We start from the raw sequence: 6,723 nt of genomic DNA, 5'->3' as shown, positions 1-6,723 counted from the left end.
TTCACATTGATCAAAGACCTTTTCAATGTTCTGGCTGTGAGAGGGGTGCTAAAAACACGGTAATTTGTTGACCACAAACACATTCACAATGAGGAACAAGCCAAATACTTGCTGTGTGCTCAGAAACTAATGAGTTTACACTGTGGAGAGCCATACAGCTGCTCTGTGTGTGGAAAGGGATTCCCTCAGACATCTCACCCGCTGATAGACCAATGAGTTCATAAGTGCTGACGGGAATTGGACTCTGCTGTTGTTGCTGTTGTAATAACATTCAGGACTGAAACAAATTAATTCAGAGAGTTGGTTATTTTACTTCCTGAGTTAATGACACTGATGTGACTGCAAGTCATTATTTTAATGCAACAAACAGCTTTGTTTCAAATACAGTATGTTGTATCCTCGGTTTCTTGAAGATTTCGGGAGTAATGTTCTCTGAAATCCACTTGGGAAATGCATTCAGCAGACATTCAACAATTGAGCACAGCATATCAAATAATTTTCAGAAACGTAGGAGAGAGATATTTTCCTTGGGCAGTTATTGTGATCTGTAATGTCCTGCCTGAAGAGGAGTGGAAGCAAATTCAACAATAACTTTTAGCAATGTATCAGATCTCTATTTTAAAGGAAGTGTCAGGGGAGAGGTGAGGAGAGTGGGACTAACTGATAGCTCTTTCAAAGATGGTGATGTCACTATCAGGCAGGAAAAAGGGTGGTGCACAACTCCTAAAGAATAACAAGGAATTGAGGAAGTTATGATGAACCTATATCAAACACAGGTCACCCTCTAAGGGAGCACTGTGTCTAATTCAGGAAGAAGGTGGTTGCTTTGCCGATGTTTCAAAAAAGAAAGATTTCCCAAGGCTGCAGGAAAAAGCAGGGGGTAAGATGAACATTGGCATGGACACATTGGGCTGAATGGCCTCTGTTACAACGTAACCATTTCATTATTGTAATCAAGACTCTGGGAAAAGGACATTGCGGAGGACGGGTTGGCAGCTTCTTCATGGATGGCACTGAGCCAGCAAAGCAGCTCTGTTTTAATTGGCCCAAAGTTCTAAAGAAGAGTCATGCTGGACTCAAAACGTAAGTTCCATTTCTCTCACCATAGAGACTGCCTGACCAACTGAGTTTCTCCAACGCTCACTGATTATACTTAAGATCTCCAGCATTCGCAGTGTTTTGCTTCTATGTTAATTGTTATCTAATGGGGAGGAAATGGCCTAATGGTATTATCACTGAACTGTTAATCCAGAGAACAAGATAACATTCTCGGTTTGAATCCTGCCACAGCAAATTGTGGATTTCAATTCAATAATAAAAAAAAATCCAGAATTAAGAATCCAGTGATGACCATGAAACCATTGCCAATTGTTGAGGAAAACTGATCCATCCTTTAGGGATGCAAACTGCCATCCTTACTAGTTAACAAAGTGTGGAGCTGGATGAACACAGCAGGCCAAGCAGCATCTTAGGAGCGCAAAAGCTGACGTTTCGGGCCTCGACCCATCCCCACCATCCTTCCCTAGCCTGGCCGAGATGTGACCCCAGACCAGAGCAATGTGGCTAACTCTCAGCTGCCCTCTAGGCAACTAGGATGGGCAATAAATGCTGCCTAAAAACTACACCCATATCCTGTGGATGAATAAAGGAAAAAAGAGATATTGCGTACCCTTTGAATTCTTTGTGAGTACCTTTCCAATCCCCTGAGGACTTTCTGAATGTGTCAGAGGAACATTTGGAACAGCAGGATGCCATTAAGTACCTTAAGCCTCCTCCAACATTCAATCTAATCAGGAGTGACCCTTATTTTTTACACCTTTACATTTGTTAAGCTTTTAACAAAAATCTAACATCTCAATTTTAAAATGTTTAATTGGCTCTCAGTATCCTGCTGTGATCGGGGATTTTACATTTCTATTTCTCCATTCTGTACTCACACTGATATTTCCTTACTTGGCTCACAACACTCTTCCAGTGTCGCTAAACGTAAGCTTCAAGGAAGCACCTCATCTTTCAGTTCAGCAGTTTAAAGCTTTCTGGACTCACCATTGACACCAAGATTTTCAGACTGCGAATTCTGCCCCCTTTTTTGCTTTCATTTCTCTTGTTTCAGTTTGTTTGTGAGCTAGACACTTGCTCCAGGCACATCATTTCTTTTCCAGCCCCAGATCCATTGTCTGTGGCCTTGAGGGAATAGCATTTCTGTCATGTATTCTTTCCTGCCTTCTCCCTTGTCACGACCATCTTTTTCTACTCGTCTAACCCAAACCTAACTCAAAACCTATTATATTTCTTATGTTTCCCAGTCCTGATGAAAATTCACTGACCTGAAACATTAACTCTGTTTATTTCTGCACGTATATTGCCATAACTGAGATTTTTCCAAACATGTTCTGTTTTCATTCCTAATTTTTGCCATCCCTTGTATGAAGACATGTTTGTATGAAGATTTCACATCATCTCCAAATAATGTCCTTTTGTTTTCAAATCCCGGCTAGAGGAAATAGTTTCTATATCGATCCAATTAACACATCTGACAGATTTTGGTTAATTCCTTTCAATCTGGAGAAGTTATCAATTTACATTTACAATCGAGGGCAAAGAAGTACTGTTGGATTGGTTTTTAACAAGGTTTTCATTTTCTCATCAGCAAGTTTTCTGGTAATAATTCAGTTCAACCAACTTGAATGCTTAATATGGGATTTGGATGAATAATTGCTGCTGGATACTAGACATGGAAAGACTTGTGAGGTTGCTGGGAGAACATAAAACACAGAACTCTACGGTGCAGCACAGCACAGACTCTTTGGCCCAAGATGTTATGTCGACTTGTTATCCTACTAAAGTCAATCTACCCTCATACCCTACATTTTACTATCCTGCATGTGCTGATCCAAGAGTCATTTAAAGATCCCTAAACTTTCTGAGTCCACAACCACTGCTCGCAGCACATTCCACATGCCCACCACACTCTGTGAAAAACTTACCTCTGACATCTCCCCAATACCATCCTTCCATCACCTTAAAAATATGTCCCCTCATAATAGCCATTTCTGCCCCGGGAAAAATGTCTCTGACTGTCCACTCTATCTGTGCCTCTCATCTTCTTATAAACCTCTATTAAACACCTCTTATCTTTCTTTGCTCTAATGAAAAAAAAATCGCTAGTTCCCTCAACATTTCCTCATAACACCTGTCGTCCAGTCCAGGCAACATCCTGGTAAATCTCCTGTGCACCCTGTCTAAAGCTTCCACATCTTTCCTGCAATGAGGTGACCAGGGCTGAACACAATTTTGCAAGTATAGTCTAACCAGAGTTTTATAGAGCTGCAGTATAATCTCACGGGTCTTAAACTTAATTCCCCTGACAATGAAAGCCAACACACCATACACCTTCTCTATAACCCTATCAACTTGGGTCACACCTTTGAGGGATCTGTGGAAGTGGACTCCCAAGATTCCTTTGTTCCTCCACACTGCCACTAACCCAGTATTCTGCACGAAAATTCAACCTTCCAAAATTAATCACTCCACACTTTTCTGGGTTGAATTCCATCTGCCACTTCTTTGCTATGCTCTGCATCGTGTAGGTATCCCATTGCACCCTAGAACAATCCTCCATGCTGTCCAAAACTCCACTAACCTTCGTGCCATTGCCAAATGTATTAACCCACCCCTCCACTTCCTCATCCAAGTCATTTATAAAGATCACAAAGAGCAGAGGCCCCAGAACAGATCCCTGCAGCACACCACGCGTCACCGAGCTCTAGTCTGAATACTTTCCATCGACTACCACCTTCTGTCTTCTCTTGGACAGCCAGTTTTGTATCAAATGCCTGAAAAACTATACATATCTTGGTATTTTAGGTGCTGGAATGATAATCCCCACAGGTCACTAGTTTCATTCAGCTCAATTTCACATACTACCTTTATGGTTTTGTGGGTTCTCACTCACTGAATTTGTTGTGTTTAAATCAATTTCACAATGTAATCAAGGGTGAGGACTCGCAGTCAGGAAGATCGATTCAAACATCTCATCAAGATTTGACAAATTACTCAATGCATCATAACTAGAATTTATAATTGGATTTTAACCATGGGAAAAGAAAACACCTCTGAGTAGGGACAAACTGTACACCTGTTCTGTGTGTGGTCGAGGTTTCAGCTAATCATCTGGTCTGTTTAAACATAAGCACAGTCATGACAGGGAGAAGCTGTGTAAATGTGGGGACTGTGGAAAGGCATTCGATTTCCCCTGTGAGCTGGAAATTCGTCAGCACCATCACACTGGGGAGAGGCTGTCCCTGTGCTCCGAGTGAGAAAGGCCTCCCATTGTCAGCATACTTGCTGCAATGCCAGAGAGATCACAATGAGGAGAGGCCGTTTCCTTGCTCTGTTTGTGAGAAGCGCTTTACTCATGTGTCCAACCTGCTGAGACACACGCAGGCTCATAGCATTGAAAGACCTTTTTAAATGTACAGACTGTGAGAAGTGCTATAAAAGTTCCAGGGAACTGATGTACCAGTGAGGTGCACACACAGAAAAGAGGCCATTCAAGTGCTCTCACTGTGAGACTGTATTCAAGCATTCAGCTGAACTTAGTGAACATCAACAGACTCACACTGGACTGAGGCCATTCACCTGCTTCATGTGTCAGAAGAAGTTCACTCCATCATCTCATTTTCAGTCACACCAGCGAGTTCACACAGGGCAGAGACCAGATGCCTGTTCCAAGTGTGAGAAGAAATTTGCTCATTCATCCCATCTGGTGAGACACCAGCGATGTCACAAGCAGTTCTGGTGTTGGGATTTTCCTGTTAATCACATCCAGAGCAGATCCATGTATAGCAGACTCTGAATCTGTCGATGTTAATAAAAGCGAACCAACGTAAAGGTGCTAGTGCTCTGGGTGTCACATAAATCAGATGTTGATCAATTACGCAGTGTGGTGAGTCTTTTTCGTATCAAACACAACATTCTTATTTTTGAAGGGCTCTCCCTCTCTCCTGATTCCTCCATTCTCACTTCCAACAATAAGTACAAGGAATACATGGAGCTTCTTTGCCACTAAGATTGAGACAATCTGATCAGCTCCTTGTCTGGTTTCCTGCTCTCCCAGTTGCTCACTGGGACAAATTGCCTCAAACCCGGACATGTACTCATCTTCCCTCACCCACCATTTCCTGTCATGCCATGTTAGATCCACCTTGTTCAAGACTGTCACCTCCTGCACCAATGGCGCTATTCCCATGAAATATCTGACCACTGAATATCTCTTTGCTGCATTTGGTAATGGCACTCCTGCAGGTGCTGTCCCTTTACCTATAAACCTGCCATATTCATGTTGCAACCCTACCATCCCTGCAAGTTACTGTCTCCTGCAATTCTCCTCCAAATTCCTGGAATGAATTGTTTCCACACCATCTCTCCCAGAAGGCAATGTTTTGATCCCCCAGACATATTTTTGTCCCTAACAAATTCAGGAAAAGCCACGCTTTGGCTCACATTCACTGTTTGATAAAGCAATACACACTTATATGGAGAAGTGACGTTGCTTCTAGTTTGATATGCAAATGACAGAAAACATTCCACAATGAAGGGAATTGAGTGAGTTGGAATGATTGCTTATGCCTGATAATATCTATTTGGAGAACATCTATTCCGTATTAGATGAAGCAGCTTTCTTCCAACTGTGGGGGGTTCCACCATGCATTAAAAACACTGCCATCCACAAGGTGTTGGAGCAGGAGTAGGCTATTTGGCCCATTGAATGTGCTCCACCGTTTAATGAGATCATGGCAGATATGATCACCCTCAACTCCACTGAGCTGCCATTTCCTACAACCCTTAAAAAGGCTGTTTGTCTAAATCTAGTGAGCACAGGCCCTTGTGAGAATGAACTGGGAAAATAATAATTGGGAGCCAGGAAATAGCAGAAGAGTTGAATAAATACTTTACACCAGCCTTCATAGTAGAAGTCACTTATAGCATTTCAAAATTGTTTCATAGCCAAACGATAAGGAAAACAAGGATAGGAAATAAATGCAATGATTATTATTGGAGATGAAATGTTGGGAAAATTAACGGAGCTAAAGAACAATTAAGCTCCTGGATCTGTTAGGCTGGAACATAGGACATAGCTGCAGAAGTTCTGGATACACTGGTAGACATCTTACAAGAATCTTGAGTGTTTGGATGAGCCCCAGAGGATTAGAAAACTGCCAGGTTAGTACCTTGATGTCGGGAAAAAAGTTAACCGTAGACTAGCTAGCTCAACATCTGTTATTGAATAAATCTTAGAGTCGAATATAATAAAGGATGTATTAGTAGAGCCAAGTATAGATCCTTGAAAGACAACCAAGTTCACGGAATTTCAAGAGCAATATAAGAAATAGGAGCAGAGTATGCCATCTGGTCCTTCAAGCCTGCTATGCCATTCGATAACATCATGGCTGATCTTTTCATGGATTCAGATCCACGTAACGACCCACTCACCACAACCTTCATTTCCTTTACTGTTCAAAACTCTTTGCCTTAAAAATCATTCAGTGAGGTAGCCTCAAATGCTTCACTGGGTCGGGAATTCCACAGATTCTCAATCATTTAGGAGAAGATTCTTCTCAACTCAGTCTTAAATCTGCTGCCTTTTATTTGAGGCAATGCCTCCTCGTTCTAGTTCCACCCGCCCAACATCCCTGCTTCTATCTTATCTATTCTCTTCAT

This window comes from Stegostoma tigrinum, chromosome 11 (genome assembly GCF_030684315.1).
Source record: "Stegostoma tigrinum isolate sSteTig4 chromosome 11, sSteTig4.hap1, whole genome shotgun sequence".
In the NCBI taxonomy this organism is placed as follows: domain Eukaryota; kingdom Metazoa; phylum Chordata; class Chondrichthyes; order Orectolobiformes; family Stegostomatidae; genus Stegostoma; species Stegostoma tigrinum.
This window is presented reverse-complemented; position numbering follows the sequence as displayed.